At 37.8% G+C, this 22291-nt stretch overlaps 1 long non-coding RNA gene across 1 annotated transcript; it reads left to right on the forward strand.

Annotated features, from left to right (window-relative positions):
- The first annotated feature begins 9396 nt into the window (after positions 1 to 9396).
- On the forward strand, positions 9397 to 21941 carry LOC308673480. Its single transcript, XR_014027660.1, has 5 exons — positions 9397 to 9787; positions 12381 to 12447; positions 12968 to 13017; positions 16122 to 16169; positions 21582 to 21941. It is a non-coding gene; the product is annotated as an uncharacterized lncRNA (long non-coding RNA).
- Positions 21942 to 22291: the final 350 nt, after the last annotated feature.

The raw sequence follows: 22291 nt of genomic DNA on the forward strand, positions 1-22291 counted from the left end.
GGTAGGGGCCAGGGCAGCTGCTGCCTGACACCATCAGCCCCCGCAGACAGAGGCCAGCGAGCACATGGAGGCCGACAGTGTCCGTCAGCAGCCACAGCCTGCCGGCTCCTCAACCGGCACACTCTGGACAGCTAGCTGACAGCAGAGGAGGCAATGCAGTGGGTCGTGCCCGGGAAAAGGAGAGCATGCAAGGCCAGGAGGGATGGGACGGGGGGGGGAGGGAAACCAGCTGTGCTGGGATGCATCCAGCCACATGGGACCTCGGGCAGCTGGTTGAAGAGGGACAGTTGCCATCTCTGGGACATGACACGCCTGCCCACAAAGAGGGCTCTGAGTGCCGCTTCTGGCACACGTGCCATAGGTTCGCCACCACTGCCCTATACCATTTCAGACAAATTGTTGTCCAGTCTCTTCTTGAAAATCTGGAGGCAAGCAATTATTAAGTGTTCTCACTGTTAGGAAAATTGCCATTAGTTCTAAGTTGATCTCTCTTTGATGATGTTTCACCCATTACTTCTTGTCCTGCACTCGGGTGCTTTGGAAAATAGCTGAACCCCCTCTTCTCTGTGACAGCCCCTCAAGTACTGGAAGACGTCTATCACATCACTTTGACTTGATGAAGACAGCTCTATTTTCATATTTATTTAGACACTGAGATGCTTTGAGTTATCCAATAGGGATGGGCTATTTCTGGCCAACAGCTGAGCCGAGAAAATTCTCAGCGACTCAGTTTCCCACTTGCCTCATCCCATCCCTTAGATATGTGCACCAGCACCTATCTGCACTCATTGTTCTCACCGTTAGGACATTTCTCCTTAGTTCTAGGTTGCTTCTCTCCTTGATTAGTTTCCAACCCTTGTTTCTTGTCTTTCCTTCTGGTGCTTTGGAAAATAAGTTGACACCCTCTTCTTTGTGACAGCCTCTCAGATATTGGAACCCTGCTATCATGTCACCCCTAGTTCTTCTTTTCACTAGACTATCCATATCCAATTCCTGCAACCGTTCTTCATAGGTGCTGGTTATCACCTATAAAGCCCTACATGGCCTGGGTCCGGGATATCTGAGGGAACACCTGCTGCCGGCATCAAATGCCCTTCGCCCAGTGCGCTCCCACAGGGAGGGTCTGCTCAGGGTCCCGCCGGTAAGAGACTGCCGGCGGGTGACACCCAGGGATAGGGCCTTCTCGGTGGGAGCGCCTGCCCTCTGGAACCAGCTGCCGATGGAGCTGAGAACTGCCCCCGACCTTCGATCATTCCGCCGGGGCCTGAAGACCTGGCTCTTCGAGCTCTCGGGCCCAGACTGAGGAGGAATTTTTAATTTGGGGTTCTTTTTAACTGACTACAGGGTTAATTTAATATTTTTTAATTTGGTTCTTAATTTTTGTATTTTGGATTTTTAATTCCCTGTAAACCGCCCTGAGTCCTCAGGGAATAGGGCGGTATATAAATATAACCAAATAAAAATAGTCAAAGAATGCCGACTGGTGGCCCCCAGGGGGAGGGCGTTCTCTGTGGGCGCGCCGGATTTATGGAACCATCTTCCGGTCGAGCTCCGGATGGCGCCTGACCTCCGCTCCTTCCGGCGTGATCTCAAAACCTACCTTTTCGAACAAGCTGGCCTGGCCTGATGGGATGGGGTTGGGTTTTATTAATGTGTTTTAACCTACTTTTAATGTGTTTTAACTTATTCGTGGGCATTTTATTTAATCGTTTTTAATTTTTGTATCTTGTTTTTGATATGTATTGCCCTGTTCACCGCCCTGAGTCCTTCTGGAGAAGGGCGGTATACAAATTTAATAATAAATAAAATAGATAAATAAATAAATAAATAAATAAATAAATAAATAAATAAATAAATAAATAAATAAATAAATAGTCTTTAGCCCCTTAATCATCGTTGTTGCTCTTTTCTGCACTCTGCAACATTTTTATAATATGGTGACAAAAACTGGATGTAGTATTCTAAGTGTGATTTTAGGTCTCCACTGAATGCTATTCTCACTTTCTCAAATTTAGCTAAGGGAAATAACCATGAAAGGAGAGGTATTAAAGGACAATGGAGGGCTTACAAGGAATCTTCTGCTCCAACCCATAGTCTTTCCATGCAATTACTATCTAGGTTGTTGCCATTCTTATATTTTTTTTCCCTCCTCTGGCTGTATTTTCTTTTCTTTTCAAATTGGGAGTGATTCGGGTGCGATACAGGTCAAAGGACTTATTCCATAGGACATGTTAAAGTTTTGTTGAGTGGATAAACTAAGAGATGATGAGATTGCAAAGGAAGATTTGGTTTCCTAGGAGCTCAGGACCTTGTGTTTGAATGACACATCATAGCCAGGCTCACTGCTCAATCAAGGCACTCAGGTAGTGCCAGGGGGAGAAGTAAGACCCTAGAGGGGCATAGAAGGCCTTGACAGTTGAAGTACTCTTCATCAAATGTATTCTCCTGAGAGAAGCATCTGATGTCAACAAACCTAGTCTTCTTTCAGAGAATGGAAATCTGGCTTTTTCAAGAGACTAGTGGCGATTAATAGCTTGTCGCCAGTGGTTTTGACACTTTAGGTTATTTATTAGTGGTGATTTGCTTGTTTTTTTTCCTTTTCTTACTGTTTACCCTATATTTTCGTATGTTTCATCCTGTTGCTAGCTATTCTAGGTTTCATATTGACATTTTGATTAAGCTCAAGCTGGGAAGAGAGATGGCTGTATAGAAAGTCAGGTTTCATTTTGCTTATCCAGCTGTCAAGCTTAGCCAAAAGAAACCTGTTGGGACTTGCTTGGAAGCTCTTGAGGCAATACGTGTCTCCTATTTTTTCTTGGTATGAGGCAATTAGATGAGGGTATGGAGTTATGCTGAGAAACAAGCTTATAACTTGAGTTGGGGGGGGGAATAATCAGAATTAAACAGAAATGTTTAATTCAGACATGTATGTGGGTGCACCAAGCATTTGCAATAACCATTGTCTTATTTATAAAATTGGATGAGATGGATAGGATTCTTTTCGGTTTGAATTTGCATTTCTGATTCATGATTATTGAATTGTAAGGAACAGCCTTATATTTCTATAGCCCCTTCCCCTTTACGATGAAAGTGATGAAAGTGAAGCTATGGGACTTGGGTTTGGCTAGTCTAAAGAAAAGAAGAAATAGGGGAGACATGATAGCAATGTTCCAGTATCTGAGGGGCTGCCACAAGGCAGAGGGGGGCAGGTTGCTCACCAAAGCACCAGAAGGCAGGACGAGAAACAATGGTTGGAAACTGATCAAAGAGAGAAGCAACCTGGAATTGAGGAGAAACGTCTTGACAGTGAGAACAATCAACCAGTGGAACAGCTTTGCTTCCAGAAATCATGGACGCTTCATCACTGGAGGTTTTCAAGAAGAGACTGGACATTCATCTGTCTGAGACAATATAGGTTCTCCTGCTTGAGCAGGGGGCTGGACTAGAAGACCTCCAAGGTCCCTTCCAGTTCTATTCTATTCTATTCTATTCTATTCTATTCTATTCTATTCTATTCTATTCTATTCTATTCTATTCTATTCTATTCTATTCTATTCTATTCTACTCTAGCTTTCTGACTACAGCAAAGGATATTGAAGTTCACCATCTAAACTTCAACTTTCCTTTTATTATGATGGGGCTGCGAAAACCCACCATTGTATGCAGTCCATGGAAACAGAGGCATACACATACTCTTACATATACTGTAGCTGTAGAGTCTGATTGATAATATACAGTATGCATGAATAATACTGGAAATATTCAGGTTAGAGCAAGAATAGATGATAGTCTCTTTAAGGCTGGCATCTCACTGGTTCAGCTGGAGCAGCTTCTTCAGAATCAGAATTGTAAGACAGGGTAGACTTATGTCTTTCCAGTATTTGTCTCTTTCTTATTGTGATTTGCAGCAACTGAATAGTTAAAACATACAGTCATTCCCCCCACCCACCCCCAGAGATTATTGGCACAAGAATAGCTTCTATTCCATCCCCCCCCCTTTCACAATTATATATTCTCTGTTGGGAAACTAAATACCACCTAGTCCACTGCAGATAGAATACTTCAGTTCCAGAGCAAATTCACAAGGTTTTCTGTTGTAGAGAGTAAGGCTAACATTTCTATGTTTGATCATCCAAGGACAAAAGTATCCTTGTTAGCTACTCAACAATTCCATGCACTCTTCTTGACTAGGTTGTTGAAAAAATTACTGTGTGTTGACAGCTGGCACCTAAAACTAGTGCTGTGTACAGAGAATAATCTGTTTTTCAAAATGGAGAATCCTTGACACATTTTTACTTCTCAGTTCTGCATTCAGCGGGCTGCGGTGTTGAGTTTCGTTGTTGGGTTTCAACATACCGTACAGTGAAAAAATAACTTCAGACTGTTGCTGCAATTCATCCAAAACAGAAACAAGGCTTTTAAGAACTTATTTTTTTTCCCCTTAAATTAAGAAATCAAGTGAAATCAACAACATATTTATTATGCCATAAAACAAACACCGGAAATGTATTTTATTGTTGTGTAGATGATGCACAGCTACTGAACTCAGCAGGATTTGAATTGCTGTATCTTGTTCTGAAACTGGAAGCTTATCCTTCACAAGTATCGTCAGAAATTTATTCCTTTTTCTGTCAGATACTAGATGATATAGGTTTGAGATCACAGAATTGTGATCAGCAAAATACCAGGCCCAATTTGCAATATGAAAGTAGTGAGAAGTGGTGCAACTTAGAAACGTACTTATTACGCTATGGAGTAACTTGGGTTTGTATATAAATACAGTTACCAGAGGTATGTATTTCAGATAGGAATGTAATAAAAGAGGAATGCAAGGAAGAAGAAAAAATACTTTTCCTCATAGCCAAATTAAATACCTGTTTTCTAAACTATTGGTATCTTAATTACTAAAATTATACTGTCATTTTAAGGCATTTAAATAAATGGCACAATATTGGAAAGAATTTCAGGGATGTAAAACAAGCAACTGCTTCTTTCTCCTAAAGATGAAAGTTCAGCTTGATCAAAGTCCAAGTCTCAGACTCTGGACTGCTATGTGGAAAACAGCATTGGTTAATTTTGAACTGATTCCGATTCAGAAGGACTATTAAACTCTATATTATGGTATAACTTGCTGTAATATTGTCTGATGCCAGGCATTGCAGCTTGTTAACTTAGATTTAAAAAAATAAAAATTAAATCACTATGACTTATTCCATATGCCAGGAGTAAAAGAAACCACTATGGGCTGAGTCAATAGCCAAGGATTAGTGGCAATTACAGTAGGAGAAGCTTTCATAGTTACCATAGTTTCCTCCTGGTTTTCTCTCTTATTGTCCTCCTTGATCCATAAATGGTCACTATCAAGCTAAGATGCTCACACATTTGAATTAACACATTTTTGCAGGGCTCCTGCATGACATCCTAAATAACTACACTGGTTCTTTATATGGCACTCTATTTTGGGCTTTAGTGTATCATGGGAATGTTGTTTTCATTTTGCAGAATGGCATGGAAAATATTTAGCCAGATGTTGATTTCTTCACAAATTATTGTCTTTTGGAACTGATGATTTGCGAGCAATTGTAACTCAACTATAGCTGACTCATACTGGCTTTCCAAGACTTCTGTGACCATGAGGTTTAGTGGTTTCCTTTAATTAACAATCTCAACTTGGAAGTTGACCTTGCACTATAATGTTCAATCTCTTAGTATTGTTTAGTTGCTTCCCACTTTTTAATGGGTTGAAGTCCACAAGTCTTAAAGTTGCCAAGGTTGAAGACCCCTGGGTTTGTAGTTGATTCCAAGAATTCCTTGTGTTCATGCAGAGAGTAGAAACAGTTTCCATTTTTACTAGAAAGAAAAATGGGGTATTCTAGAACTTCCTGCTAACTTCAAAAGATGGGGGGGAATAATTGGTAATCCCCATCTTCATTCATTAACAGAAATCTATTTTGCTGGGACTTATGGTCTTCTCCATTGATGGATTCAGACCGAATGTTTGTCCCCTTAGGGACAAATTCCTTTTGCTCTCTCTCTGTCCCCTCATAATTTTAAGCCAACCTTCTAAGAGGTATTTTTTAAAAAAAAATATTGGCCTTTTAACTTGGTTTAAAAGTTTACTCTCAGTAATTAAGCTGCAGCTAGTTTAGTCTGTGCAGTCACTGTGCCCATTGTAAATAGCTTTAAGTATGCTTTCAAGGGATCGAAAAGCAGCCTATTGGATATTAAAATGTTCTTTTTCACTTTTGTACACCTTGCAGTATATATGAAAGCAAAGACAAAAGAAAAGATGGCAACAAAGCTAATGGACTAATAGCATAATTTTGTTGTCAGAGCAAGAACATTTGATGTTAGCAGCGTTTGCGTCTGTCCGAACCATGACGTTTGTATTGTATGAATACGGTATGTGTGATGAACTAAAGTGTTTCTACGTGCTCTGTCACAGGACTATAAATAATCGCCAGTTTTCAAAAGTTACTATACACTAACATATTGATATACCCTTGTTTAAATGAGATACAAGAATCTCAACCATACTTTATATGTTTTTTCCCCAAGTTATAGATGTGACCTTCTAAGCACCTTTGCAGTCAAAGCACAATGGCAGAATTAGGGCTAGGATTAATTTGTCCTAACTCTTCAGGATTTCTCATTCCCCTTTAGAGCAAGCTGCAAGAGCTGCGATGCTTTTAGTGACACTTAGCTTCTGACAAGCAAGATGGCTGGGCTTCCTCTTTACTCACCTTCAGTCTCTGCGGCTATGCTCCAAGTGAGCTCATTTTTCACAGGAGGGAAAAAGAAGTTGTCCTGAAGCGTGATACGTGTGGAAGAATTATTTTGATTCTGCAACTGGTGTTCAATCAAGGCAAATTGTCCTTTTCAAATGAAGACATGACACACATTTATTTAGGCAATAAGGTAAAGGTAGAGGTTCCCCCGCACATGCGTGCTAGTTGTTTCCGACTCTAGGGGCCGGTGCTCATCTCCGTTTCAAAGCCAAAGAGCCAGCGTTTGTCCGAGGACGTCTCCGTGGTCATGTGGCCGGCATGACTAGACACCAAAGGCGCATGGAACGCTGTTACCTTCCCACCGTAGTGGTCCCTATTTTTCTACTTGCATTTTTATGTGCTTTCGAACTGCTAGGTTGGCAGAAGCTGGGACGAGTAACAGGCGCTCACTCTGCTACGCGGCACTCGGGATTCGACCCGCCAAACTGCCGACCATCTGATGGACAAGCTCAGCGTCCTAACCCACACTGAGCCACTGCATCCCTATTTAGGCAATATACAGTATCAAATGAAGTGATGAATACCTTCTACCTTTTAGAATCACCATCACGAAAAAAGGAACCAGAAGTCAAGAAATACAATATAGACTGATATGGATAGAAATGAAGGCATTAGAAAAAAATATCTGGATGCTGTGATGAGTCAATATATATATAAATATCTGAGTCGTGCAGATACTGGCTTTCCTTGTGACACTCTTAAGGAAACAAAAATTGGAATTTGAAGCAGTATAGAAAGGATACTTTTGAACCTCTGGTTCTGGAAGAGACTCCTGAGAACATCACGGATAGCCAAGGAAACAAATAAATGGCTCATCCGATGACTCAGTCAAGAGTTCATACTCAAGGCACAAATTATCATATTTTAGACAATTTAGGCAAAGGTCCAACTTTCTTGAGAATTCTATAATGCTGAAAACATAGAAAGAAAATGACCACCAGCAAGACTCAATTATAGCGGTGACGACTGCACTACTGCTAAATTATGAAGGTTGGGGATTGATCTTCTGGAGAAATTTCTAGTTTACAGGAGTCAACACCAACTTGGTGGCATATACAGTAATCAATTAACGGGAAGGGAAAAGGGAATAATCAACAGCAAGGCGTAGGGACTTGGTTACAGTGGTTTTGGAGGTATACTTGAAAGATTCAAGGATCAGGATGGGGACAGATCTTCCAAGAAGTCTACCGTATCTTCTGGTTGCTAAGAGTCAACAATGACTTGATTGCAAAGATACAGCTTCTTGGAGAAGTCCCTAAAGTTGGAAAAGATGGAAGGAAAAGGAAGAAAACAAGCAAGAGGAAAATGAATGGATTCAATTACAATGATGATGGAAGTACCATTGGAAGACCTGAAAGGGCCTGGTTCGGGTCAAGACCTCCTGAACTCTGTATTTGTGGTTCCTGTAAGTCAGGGGTCTTCAAACTTGGCCCTTTTATGACTTGTGGACTTCAACTCCCAGAATTTCACACTTGCCTGGCTGAGGAATTCTGGGAGTTGAAGTCCACAAGTCATAAAAGGGCCAAGTTTGAAGACCCCTGCTATAAGTCAAGAACCCGGTAGCACATAATCATCCAATCAACGGGGAGGAAAGAGAAGGATGACAAGCAGCAAGATAGATGGACTCAGTTGCTATGACAATGGAAGACCTGAAGGATCAGGATGGGGACAGATCTCCCTAGAGCTCTATCTCTGCAGCTGCTTAGGTCCAACATTGACTTTTATGGCGCATAACACTTCAGCCAACCAATGCAAAGACTCGGCTCCTTTCAGAAGCCCATTAATACTTGGAAAATTGGGAGACCAGAGGAGGATGACCAGAGATACAAGATGGATGGACTCCAAGTGATGGAGGAGGCAACATTGGAAGACCTGAAGGAGGACTAAGTTGGGGGCAGGTCTTGCTAGAGAAGGTCGATCTCAAGTCAACAGAAACTCGGCGACCCATAATCCACCAAATATTTGGTGTGGATGCGTAAACACACAGCCACAATGGAGTGGGGCATCCACAAACGAGTTTCTAGGACGCATCTAGGCGGAATCCTCGTGGGAGGGGGCGCTTGTCCTGCTTTAAGCTCCTCCACCAATCAGCGACGCCAGATTTCCCCCCTCCCCCCCACTATCCTGAGAGAAGAGAGATCCACCTTGAAAAGGCATTTCGTCATCGGGGGGCGGGGCAGCAGCTGCGGGGAAGAGAGCGCGAGAGCAGCTGCCCGCGGACCAATCAGAGCCCGTTACGCGCTCGTGGCAAGCCAGCTCAATGCAGTTGGTTTGTTTTTTTTAAAGAGGGGGGAGAGGGGAAACGTCGCTGGTGCACAACACGACGGAACGCATGGGCGAAGGGAGGGGGGAAACACAGCGAGAGAGGGAGGGAGGGAGAAAGAGGAGGGCCAATAGCGAGCCGTAGCCTGGGGACAGGCGAGCGCGAGCTCGAGCCAGGAAGGCGGCCAATGGGTTTCTGGAGAAAGGCGAGCCAATAGGGAGGCGGGCTGAGCGCAGACGCGCTGGAGGGAGGCCGAGGCGCGCGCCGGCCCCGCCCCCCTCCCTCCCTGCCGCAGTAGTGGCTGAGGGAGCGAGGGCGGCCATTTTGGGAGTTTGGGCAGGGGCGCGGGTGGGGGAGGGGAGGAGAGGGAAGCTTCGCGGAGAGACGGCAAAGACAGGCAGAGGCTTCCCTCACACACTCGCTCGCACACGGCGCAAGATGGCCGGGCGGGCAGCTGCTTGGCGAGGGGCTGCGCCTTTTTTCCCTCCCTCCGTTCTCGGCGGGATGCCTCTCCCGCCAACCTTCCCGGGCCGAGAGCGGCCTCAGGGTCGGGGGCTCCTCCGGACGGGGCTCCCGAGCTGGGGGGGAGGGTGTCCCGTCCCGGTGGAGACCGCGGCGGACCCGGGAGCAGCCTCTGCGGCAAGGCAGCCTCGGCTCTCCCGCCGCTCGTCCGCCCTCCGGGCTGCCGCCGCTCGGCCAGTCCCGCTCGATTCGCCCGGCTTCCCGCCTCAGGACGGTGAGTATCGCCTCAGCTGCCGCCCTGCGAAGTCCTTATCTTCCGTCTCTGCCGCGCCCCCCCACCCTCCGCCATTGTCTCTTTGTCCTTGAGAAGGAAAACAAGATGTCCTTGGAGCCGCCTGAGAAATGGGGGGGGGGAGGGAGGAAGGGCGGCGAACGTCGGCAACAGCCCGGGGACCCTGCCCTTCTGCGGGGAAAAGACCCGACCCGAGCGCCTCGAAAGCGGGAGGGGGGGTCCCCAAACTGGAATTGGGGCGCCGAGGCTTCCCGCCGATAGGAGGAGGAAGTCCCCACCGCTTCCAAGCTGGGCGTCGAAGGGAGAAAAGAAGCTCCCTTTCTTCCTCGGATTGGGGCTTTCTGGTAGAAAGCCGGAGAGCCTCCTTTTCCCTCCAGTCTCGGGGTACCCCTCCCCAAATTTAGCGGTCTGTGGGAGGGGGAAGGACTTCTTAGAAAAGAGCGGCTCGATCCCGGCGACCGGATGGGCGAGAAGGTGGGATTCCTTGTTGCTGTTTATGGGTTTTTTTTCGCCCCTCTGGAGGTGAAAAGTCCACGTTTGTGGGTTTGGAGGCTCCTACCACCAATTTGGGGGGTACACCGAGACTGGGGTGAAAATGTGGAATTCGAGGTTGGGGGGGGGCTTTTCCTTTCTTCCCTTTTTTTGGGGGGGTATCGTTGTAAGAAGCTGTTAAAACGCCCTCTTGTTTCGTGGTTTTGGTGTGTTTTGTTTTGTTTTTAGAATGCCCCCCCTCCCCCCAGATTCCTGGTTAGGCGCAAAGCCTGACATCAAGGAGGTGGATGTCAAACCAGAGCCGCCATTGAACTGCAGTTTTCCTCCTTTCTTCCTCCTCCCTTACCCAGCAGAAATCTAGGGATTATATCTCCCTCCCCCTTCCCAAAATATCAGGGGTCCGTGCCCATTCTTCCCCCGTACAGAATTTGCAAGGTCTGCGCGCTGGATTTCTGTATTTTTCTTTCTTTGAATAAATAACTGAAGGGCAAGGTATCTGAGGGTACTTTGCTATGGAGCTACAGAGGGGGGGGGGTCTGCAGCAAATTGGGACAACACCCTCTTAAAATATTTGGAGCAGGGAAGTGAAAAGGTATACTGTGATTCCCATATACAGGATGTCTGCGACAAAGTCTCAAGTTCTTTAAAGAGTCGTTGTCCTCCATTGTTACCGAAAGAGGAAAAGAGTCTGTTTTTTTCCTTCTTCTTCTCTCTTGTAAGAACAAAAGACGCCATGGCTGTCTCTTTCTCTCCAAACAAATTTGTTTTTCTGTATTTGGGTGTTGGCATTTAACTCTTTCTAAACTAGGTATGTGGAAACAATTTGCAAACAAGGTTGTTGTTGTTTTTGGTCAGTGATAACAAAATTAAAAAACGTTTTATCCGAAAGATTCTAAGGAAAGTTTAGGATGAAACACATGAGGTTCTTTAAATACATGCATCTTTTAGAAGTATGCCAGTTATCTAATTGAGTAAGCTAAATTGGAACTAGAGTCGATTATGAGTAAAAAAAAACAAAACCCAACTAGCAGTAGGTAATGAAGTATATAGGAAAACAGTTTTAAAAGTTGGAGAATGTGTTTTTGTGATGTGTTTTATTTGAAGTTTGAATTTTCTGGCATTTTTCTCATGCAAATTTAATCTTAAAACCTCTTCATTAAGAGAAAGTAAAAACTTAAAATGCTTTGTTACTTTTTCATTGGTTTCAGTGCTTAATGTTTGAACATTTGGATGATAGGCTGCCTATTTTTAAAATGGTGTGTTAATTTGTCCTAATGTATTTTCCTCCTGGATCAATATGTAATATTTCTTAGGCTTTGTAATTTTAAAAGTTTATCAGATAAGAAAGTTGTAGCATGGAATGATCATTTGGTATATTTTTGTAATATTAGCAAATGTTTTAAAATCCTTTGTACATGTGGCTTCAACTGATTAATCAACCAAAAGCTGTTGTGAAGCATGTATTTAAAAATTCTATATAGATAAGTAGCTCTGAGGTTTCACTGAAACTTTAAAGTTATGATTATGGATTTGAAAGTCGTCTTATATGACTGGAAAATTGTAATAAAGCCAACTGTTAAAGTTAAAAAAGTCCAATATATTTTTTACAGAAAATGATATTAAAGCAAGGTGTAAATGTTAAGAAGGGAAAATTTGGATACTTTTGTGGTTTATAAAAAATGCACTCTAAAAAGAGCTTTATAAAATTATCTGGTGAAATCTCAGTTAAGATAATGTAATTCTATCACTTCAAACAGTAGAAGTATTTTAAATGTGTGTAACCTTGAGAATAAGAAAGCTAAACATGGTTGGCTTTTCTCATAGTTGCAGTTGCATGACTTGGTTTTGGGATAGACTTTGTTATGGCACTTCTGTTGTGTCTTTCCCTTGAGATGGTAGAAAAAGATTGCATTAAGCAGAAAGGTTGTATAGAAATACTTTTCTTACAGTCTATGAGAAACTTTATGAAATAGTGCTTAACGTTATAGATAGTACTGACATAATTTTAAGTATTTTATTTAATAGATATGTACAAATGTTAAGATAAAACATTTCTGATTAATCCAAATATATTTTTCTTTAGGTGTTCTATGAATATTTGCCACCCCAATAGCAGATGGCTTATAAGAGCTGCTCAGAATTTTTTGTAGGTAAGAATTAACTCATTTTGTTTCTTAGCTTTGAATAAATTTGTCCCTTATATATAACATTTACCCTAAAAAGAAAAAAATGAAACTTCATTATGATTATATTTGTTATTTGATTAAAATTGAAAAAAATGGATGAAATTTTGAAAAGGGTCCTATTGATTTCACTGGTACGTATCCTATATACCTGTATTGGAGAATGTAAGCTTCAAGTTGAAACTTGAGCCTAAGGAACTTACATATAAGTAAATTGCTTTCATTTTAAAACATATTTATGATCAAGTTTCATACTTATCACTGGAATGAAAAAAGTTGTCTTAATACTTGCACAAAAAGGATGATCAACTTAAATCCAAAATGTGCATTATAAATACATATATATATATATATGTACACAGATACACACATTTATGTGTTTGAGGGAGGACTTTTCTGTAGGTTTTCCGCTTTAAGTCTTTTGATGTCTATGTTGAATGCCATTTTTGACAGACACACACACAGAGACATATATTCCTTTTTACAGAACTAGAAGGATCCAGATGGAGCTAAAGGAGAACATGTTATCTGTTTCAGGTATTTTTCAATTTATTCTTATTTGAATAATGCAGATGTTTTACATCTTGTTGTCTTTCTAGCCTTTATCTCTTTAACAAGCTTTGCTTGGAATTTGGAATAGCCTTCTAAACCTTAAAAGTAAAGTATTTTCAATATTACTAAAACGCTCATAATTTTTGTTAAATTAAAACTTAATATTTTTAGCACTAAACATAAATTTACAGTATTTGGAAATGATTACTTTGCTATCATAAAACACTTAAATGCTCATTGAATAGCTCATATTAAATCTAAAGTTATCTTTAATTTTCATAGACATGTTGAAATTTTAAATAGACTTCATTTACTTTCCTAAACACAGTGATACTCCCAATTATCCCATTGCTAATTTTAACAATCTCATGTGTTATATCTATTTATTAAATTTTACATTAAAAACCAGAAAGTCATGCTGATGAAGTAAATTTTGTTCACACAGTCATTTACTTAATACAAACTTTGTCCTATAATACACTCAGATATATTTTCCGCATAATCCAGGTTTGAATAGTAATTGACTGTTGATTTGAGATAGTGTTAAGTATGAACACAGTAAACAAGTGATAGAATTCATTCACAGAATTTTGGCGCTCAACTTGGTTAACATTCAAAAAATTAAAAAATAGAGCTGCTTAAAACAAGATGCATGTTTTGCTCAGAAATTGATCAAACTATATATAACTAGCTATTTAGATTTTTTCTGTTTTTACTAAAATCCAGTCCTTTTAAGTTTAAACTGAGTGACTATAAATTTAAGACGTTACCTTCAAATATTGAATCTATCATATTTGCCATATGAGTAACATAGTAAATTATTAAATATAAAATATTGATAAAAACAAAACAGTCCTTTATTTTATTAATAAATAACTACTGCCAGGGACCTAACTCAGATTAGATTGCATTTCCGTTTACGTGGCTTTAGGAGTGAACAGAAAAATGGTAAAAATGTCATCCCTTGTGTCAAACCTTATAGACTATAATAAATTTTGAGAATAGGAAATCCATATAGTTTTATCCTCTTCTCTTCTTCAGAGTAATAGAACATGCCCATTGCACATCATCATTCAGGCTAGAATGAAGGAACATTTAAATTTAAGTTTCTTGCTTCTGCATCAAATACATTCAAACATTAAGTTACATCATTTTAATTGATGGTGACTTTGGCATATTTTCTTTTTTTAACAAAATTCAGTTGTAAAATATATTGTATTTTTTGTAAATTAAATATAATTTTTATACAACTGTAATGAATATTGTAAAAGGTGCAACAGGATATTTCAGTGTCAAGAATCAAAGTGATGAGCCAAGGAAATTAGAAAATCTTAAATCTCACCTAAATCCCTTTAGAATTGTGAATCATTATAGCATTCTGGGTTAATTCCCTTGGCAAGTATTGTGGCATTAAAAAAACACCTAAGACTTAGCACTTTTTCTATGCTCTAATTGACAATAAGTATCAGTATACGAAATGTTTACGTTTATAGCATCCACTAGTGGATAGTATAACAAATTATGTTTATTGGGAAGTCTATGAATGTGTCAATGCTAAGAAAAACAGGTTTGAAAATCTGTAATGTGTATTTTTCAAAAATCATGTACCTGTAGTGTGTTTCTTGTGAAATGTATTATGTAGTCCATTACATGATGAGGTCAGACTAATAAAATATTTCAATCTCTAAAGTTAAAATGATGGAATGTGAAGACAACCATCACCACCACCTCCCAAAAAAGAAAAGCTGGTTTAAAATATGTTAAATTTGCAATTTTATGAAAATGTATTCCAAAATGTTTAGTGGGACTTGCTTCAGAGAAAATAGGCCTTGGAAAATTATCGTTATATAGAAATGCTACTGCTAAGCTTGTAAGCCGCCCTGAGTCTTCGGAGAAGGGCGGGATATAAATGGAATTAAAATACAAATAAATAAAATAAATGTAATGAAAATCAATCTATTAAGTAAATCCAGCATTGACTTTGCTACACTAATATATTATTAGAAATTATATATTATTAGAATATATTATTAGAAATTAGAATTGTCTGCAAATTGGAAATATACACATATTGTGGGAAAAATCCTTACAATGTTGAGATTTAAATGTGAAGAAATAGAGGTACTACATTAGAGTGTTACCTGAACATTTCTAGTAATATGTGAAATTGCCCCCTCTGCCCATTATTGAATGAAATCACATGAAGGAAATTAGGTGAATAGATGCTAAATACTTAGGTAGCTGAGAAATTCAAAAGTTTATCATCTTCCCAACATATATATCAGCTCCCTATCTTCCATGTTAACTTTCAAAATTGAAGACAGAATATTTCATCTTGGAGACTTCTGAAGCTGATATGTTTGCAAATAGTCCATATTTTCCTGAATTATTAGTTACCATGGCATTTTAAGAATTCTGGTACTTTTGGTCCAATAGATAAGGCAGTTCCAAGATTCTTCTTGGAATTTAACAATCTTGCTAAATTTAGAATTTAGCAACAATGATAGAAGTTTATTAAATTCATTCTGGATTATGAAAGATGTCAAGTGTTGTATAATTTCAGACATATTTGGTTAATAATAGACTGCTTAGCTTCCTCAACTTTTCCCCCTTAAAGAATTTATTCTGTTACAGAACTTAATTTTTTAAAAAATATTCAATTTACAGAGTTACTATGGTGTTGTGATTAAGGTGTTGGACTAGAAATTGGAGATTCTAGTCTACCCTTGGCTGTGAAGCTCATTGGATGATTTGGGACCAATCTCATTCTCAGCCCAACCTACTTCAGAGAGTTGCTATATTTCTGTTCCTATATAGTAAGACAGGAGAAGGGTAAAATAAGGAAGCCCTAAAACATAATACCCACATATTTTCACAAAGAAAACCTATTGTGCCGTGGATTCATAGTGCATAAAGTAGCAAGTCCCTACTTTAGAAAACAGGCAGCAACTTTATACTTTAGTCTTGAACATAGTCTTGGTATACCAAGAACACTCTGAAATCACAACTTTTCTGAATAAATGTAGGATTTTATTAGTGATATATTGAATTAATTTATTAAACAAAAGATATTTAACTTTTCTCTCCAGATGCTTTGAACTGATTCCACAAAATACCTGATTCTGTATGGTGTACTGGTAAGTTGCTTTCAGTATATTACTATGAGTGCTTTTGTAACTGTTTTAGCATGTTTTGTGGAAAAGAGCTAAAACTATGAATCTCTATGAATTAAATGAGCCATGTTTCCAGGATAATTTTAATAGAATCAACTAGTGATATTCTTGGAGAAAACTACTATGCTACCATTAGGGAAATTGTATGTTTTAACATTTTTCCAGATAGCATAATAAAAATATACCCATCTGAATCTACCATTGGTGAGAAGGAGTCAGATTAACCCTCTTTATCAGTACATTTCTTTTTTATTGACTGCCATTTTTTGCATATATAGTACACCATTTTTGGTCTAAATTAGTTTGCTCTAAGAAAAGCATTACTTGCTCCTGTTAATTGCACAAAGCACTTGAACAAGTTAATTTTGAAAGTAATTAGATATCTTAATTACAGTCTATCACCTGCTTAAAATTGTTGAAAGTTCTGTTCTAGCATCTCCTGGGTTGTCTATAATTATCCTATTGCATGGTGCTGTAAATAAATTTTAACATTCATTGAGGTACATAGAATCTAAAGCTCCTATGTTTCAGAATGCGACATATCTGTGATCATATACAAATTCTGACAGTTTTTAAAATATACTAGCCGGTTTTCTAAAAATATTCAGTGTTAGAAGCAAGACCGTGTTATTTAATACAAGGTTTAAAAGGATTGCGCTGTATTTTCCTTTGGTCAAGAGAACCTGCTGATCAAAAAGTATGCTGGGGTTTCAGAGTATATGTTTAATATGCTATAAAATAGAATTATCACTGGTGAATCTTTGGATTCTAGGAAAATTCTTTATAAATCAGGTCATCTCATTGGATAGCATTTGAGTGCAGTAGCTACTTCAGTTTGTTCTATTAAGTGAACATTTTTCTGGAGGGTTTAACTATGCTCAGAAGGCTAACTTGGGTATTACCTCAAAAATCCTAATTTGAATTAGTATGTTGCGTGATGAAATCATATTCCATGCAAGCAGTTCTCTACCCCTAAAAAAATCCAAAGAAGGGTAGTGTTCAACCATTTATTATTTATGGTAAATTTGAAGACTTGAAAGTTTCATTGATTTATCCTATTGTTACCTTGAATGCTTCTGCATCTTCTCACCTGTGGAATGTATAGCAGCAGTTGAGAACTACAGTTCTGTATATTGCATTACTCAGGTCAGCCTTACTCAATCCAGTTATCATTGGTTGATTGGCAGTTAAAATACAGTGGTGGCTATGCTTTCACTAGTATGGAGAGTACTAACTGGAAAACAATGCTTTAGACAAACCAGCGCATCGTGATTTAGCAGAGCTTTTGTATAGAAAGCTACGCTTTATTTGCTTAACAAAAGGATGCTATTTCTGAAAAAGTTTTAAACACAGGACAGGAATACCCAGTCCTTCAAATATTCCTAGCCTGCAATTTTAGCAGCTTTCACGTTTGGCTTTGCTATTTCGCATGATGGGTATTCTATTTGAACAACACCTTGAAAGCCACAGAATCCTAAACCTTTTCATTGCAATAAACAGGTTATTTGAAAGTACCATTGATCTTAGCATGGTAAACTCAGCAGTAGATCTGGAATTACAAATGTAAACTATAATTTATAATATCAGCCCATTTCCCTTGATTAATTTTGTTGGGGATTCTCATTCAGGATGACCTCAACCATATAATAATTTGATATATGTGACTTTTACACATTAATATAGCATGCTACAAACAAAACAAGAATAAAAATGTTTGAAAATCCAAAAATTTGACTGTATGATTAGTTTTATGGGACAGCACATTAAAGAGCACAAGAGAAACGAGTGACAAAAACTGGAAATGATCTCAAGTATATTTTATATATTACACCTTCAACTAAAAGGTGTTTATTTTCTAAATATCTCCTTTTCTATTTAATTGAAATATGTTTGAACAATAATTTACCAAGTAAAAATGATTGCCTGTTACAAGCTCCCATTGCATTCTGATAAATTTGAATGCTGAGATTCTACCATAAATGCTTTTTATTTGTTCCAGAGCTCTATAACCAATATTTTACAAACAAATGTTAATATGAATTAAGTCCCATATGGCAGTAGTCTTCCTTTTTGGCATACAGTCCCCAAAACATATATACTATGATTTTTAGTCATATTTTAGCTAGATCTTAGGTAGTTGATGTGAGTGAAGTGTATCAGTGTAAATATGTCCTATGTTCCTTTTGTAAGCAGTCATTATAGGGATGCTTACAAAAAAGAGAAGATTAAGATAATTAATGCTTGTTCCTTAACCAAAAATTTACATGATTTGTGTGCACACACATCTCTACAGTAGTGACAAAATATAATAATTAGTAAATAGTAAGACCACGTCTTTCATCCAACAACAGAACTGTTAAAATGGAAATTGATGGTCCCTTAAAACACAGTGTTTATTTTCTTCTTAGATGTTGCCATATTTGTTTCACATTTCTTCCTCTTTTTGACTTTAAACAACCCCTGGGCCCATTGGATTATCATTTCAGAGATATTTCTCTACCAGATTCCTCAAGGCCTTCAAAAATGGCAGAACATCTAATGTTCCAGAAAAGTTTTTAAAAATCCAGGGATATATTCAAAGCTATATCTCCCTTGAAAGCAGCCCATATTGAAGTATAAAGCACAAAGAAACAACAGGAGTTGACCAAAGGAAATATTTCATAATGTTTTATATTATGTAATGTTCTATGATAATTTTTATGTCATAAATGTGTTATAAAATTTGTCAAATTTCAATTCAGTGGAAGCATTGGGTTCTAGGTTTTGGACTCATTCTGTTAGTTAGCTCGTTTGGTCCAAAATTAATTGCCCTACAATGCACCAATTTTTTTCCAAGCCAAAGGATAACAACACACAAGAGTTTCAGTAGTATAAAAGCTCTTTAGGAAAACCTTGTTTGCTGCCTGTTTTTCAGTTGTTAATGAAGAACATCCTATAGCGCCCATAGTTCTTCAGCAACTGTTGGCAAAACCTAAATGAGTGTTTATCTGAATACTTTGCAAAAGTGGTAATAAGAGTTAAACTTGAGCCTTAGTTTGTTTTCTAAAAATACTTGTTTGGGCTAATTAAAATTCCGAAATTCTTAAAATTGTCAGATTTTCAGAGCAGCAAATAATTGGGATTTAGATGATCTCATTTTTAGGAAACTGCATATTAAATACAGCTTAGAATACCTGGTCACATCAATTTACAATGATTAATTTTGAATCTTTTACCCATAATATCATCCATTATACTATTAGTCATTTATTGAACAAAAGCTTTAAATCTTAAAACAGTCCTATATCAGTATTACATGTGGAATTAATTCAGTAATGCATTATCAGTACACCTAATGAATTATAAAATTTAAGCATTAAATGTATAATTTATGAAATAATATTTTACACAATCAAAACTTGTGGAGTTCAATAGAAATGAATTTGTATGATGTGTCCTGACATGTTTATTCTGTTGTTACTTGTTACACAATCTGAACCATTGAGGTTTCTAAAGTGAAAAACGTACATCAGTTTTGTTGAGAATGTTCACTTCTGTTATGTCCTTTTGGATTAATACAATTGAGTTTTGGGGAGAATGCTAAATTCACCTTTAAAAATGGAGAATGGCAACTATTCAAAAGTTTGTAGTTATTTATGACAGATGTAAATTTGAGAGTCCAGTTTGTTATTGTATATCTAGATTGTGGTGTTTTTATAGAAGTAGAATGGAAGTAGTGTCATTTGTGGTACATAAAATCTCTTCAGTTGGATTGTACCCAGTTATAGAACATAAGTAATACATTTCTGTTGATAATTATATTTAAAACAGCTTAACTTGAATGTTTTTGTGGTTGGACATTTTATTAAAACATTGGCTTATCCTATACAGTCTTTGGAATAATAACAGAAGCTATCAACTATTCTCAACATAGATAAACATAGGGGTTTTTCTTCCCCTTTGATCTGCTTTTGTTACCATCAAACATTTTGCTGGATTTCTAGTCATTGCAAAAACTAAATGGTTTTGACTTGATGAATTTGTCAATATTTCTTTTTGTTTGAAACAATTGAAAATAATTTATATATTGGCATGTGATGAGAATAATTAAGGAAGATGCAAGGAATCTAAGATGCCTTTTAAGATACTTGGTTGCAGCAAAATGGTGGCTTGAGTTTATGCTATGCTACTGCATATACAGTACAATGTAATAGTGGGTAGTGATAAGAAAATGGGAGGTTCTTGATATAGCCAATCAAGGGATGACACAACATTAATATTCTTGAGCCAATCACTGAATTCTCCATCCCTAGCTTCCTATTTTTTATTTGGTAGCTACATTTAGAATGGTATCATGAATAAACCATTCCCTAACTTTTCCAGACATTAAAAGTACCAGTTATCCCTCAGTTTTTAGGGCTCAATATGTTTTGCTAGTGCTTTGTGAGAAAGAAATTTTTTCAATTCTGAAGCTTTTTTGGAAACACAATTTCAAGAAAATGTTGACTTGAAATAGGTCTTAGACACTGATTTTGGTAGATCTGCTGAAATTCTCCAGTAATTGTTAGGTATTCCACAGAAAATCTCCTCCCTTCAAATAAGCATATTTGATGCTGCTTCATCTGTTGGATCCTGCCCCTAGAGTGAAATCAGGTGGTGATAATTAAGTTCTGGTTAAGAAAGGACAAGAAAATAATTTATTTATTTATTTATAATTTATAATGAGGCTACAATGTCATTTTGATTAAACAAGCTGGGCTACTTGTCCACATAAAATTAAACCTGAAATAAAGTAACTTTCAGGTGATAAGGCATACTTTGAGAGAATAAGTTATTATTAGGAATTTTGTAAAAGTCTAAATAGTTTTCTCAGTTTTTACTTACATAAACCAGAATTAAAAAAAATCTTATATTAGAAATATTTAAGCTGAGATAACCTTGTATACAATCAGTTCTTTTGTCTTGATAAAATTACTTGTTTAGTACTTTTCTTTAGGCTTTTCTTTTTGATACCTTTTAAATCTTTAGCAAGAGAAGTATCTATTGGTTCTCTACTAGTGCTACATTGTTTGCGAAAGTAATACATTTTCTAACACTGAAGCTTCAATGATGCTTTTATGTTGTTGCCCATTAAAATTCCAGAAGTCATACCTATTTTGGAGTTTTTATAAGCTAGATCCTACTTTCAACAGAAAGCTTAAGGAAAACGCACTTCACATTGATATTAAAATTATTACTATTCAATGGTACTAATCTTGATATTCATTTAGTTTTTTAAAATGTGTTGAAAATATTTTCAAATATGCTCAGATGTGACAGTTAAATGTTGATTATTTTAAATTTAAGGATAAAATTACTTGCATTCCAACAGCATTTTCTTTTAATTTTTTTATAAAGAGTCCAGAGAAAGGAAGAAACTCAAAGGGAGACAACGATTTCCAAATCAAGATGGCAGTTCCACTGCTGAGAGGTTCAGAAAGTGAACTAGTGCATGATTGCTGAGTATGTCCATCCAAGACAGGGATTCTTTAGCATGGACAACGATTGTCTAACCTACAGAAGATTTGAGCTAATTCTGTTTTTTTTTTTAAACTGTGTTTCCAGAACCTTGGGCTTAGCACTCATCTGAGGATGAAGGGCTGGAAGGGGCTGCTCAAATTTTGCAAACCAGGAATGTATAAAAATGTCTGTCCCCTATTTAATTGGCAGAAGTGCATTGCTATTTAAATGGTTTAAATAAAAGTGTTTTTTTCCATATTTATTCTTGTTTGTCATCTTTTGGGCTGAAACATTTATTATATGATTTGTTGGTATTGATGAGAACTGTTTGATTATTGAATGAGCTCAATACTTTCACCAACTATTTCAAAACTTTAAGTGATTCCTTAGTTTGCCTTTTCAGTAAGATTATAAACTTAAGAGAGTTTATATTATGTATTATGATTGTTATTACTCTTTGTATAATGTCGGAGTTACATGTTCTCTTAATATTAAATGAAGATGGGTATTAATAGTTTACATCTGTGAATTGGTGCAATTCTTAGAAAGGTACAAATCTAATGCTGTGTTTTCTGTGGATCTGTGGATGGGCACTGTGCTCAGGTCCT

Source organism: Vipera berus (genome assembly GCF_964194415.1).
Source record: "Vipera berus genome assembly, chromosome: 12".
NCBI classification, from domain to species: domain Eukaryota; kingdom Metazoa; phylum Chordata; class Lepidosauria; order Squamata; family Viperidae; genus Vipera; species Vipera berus.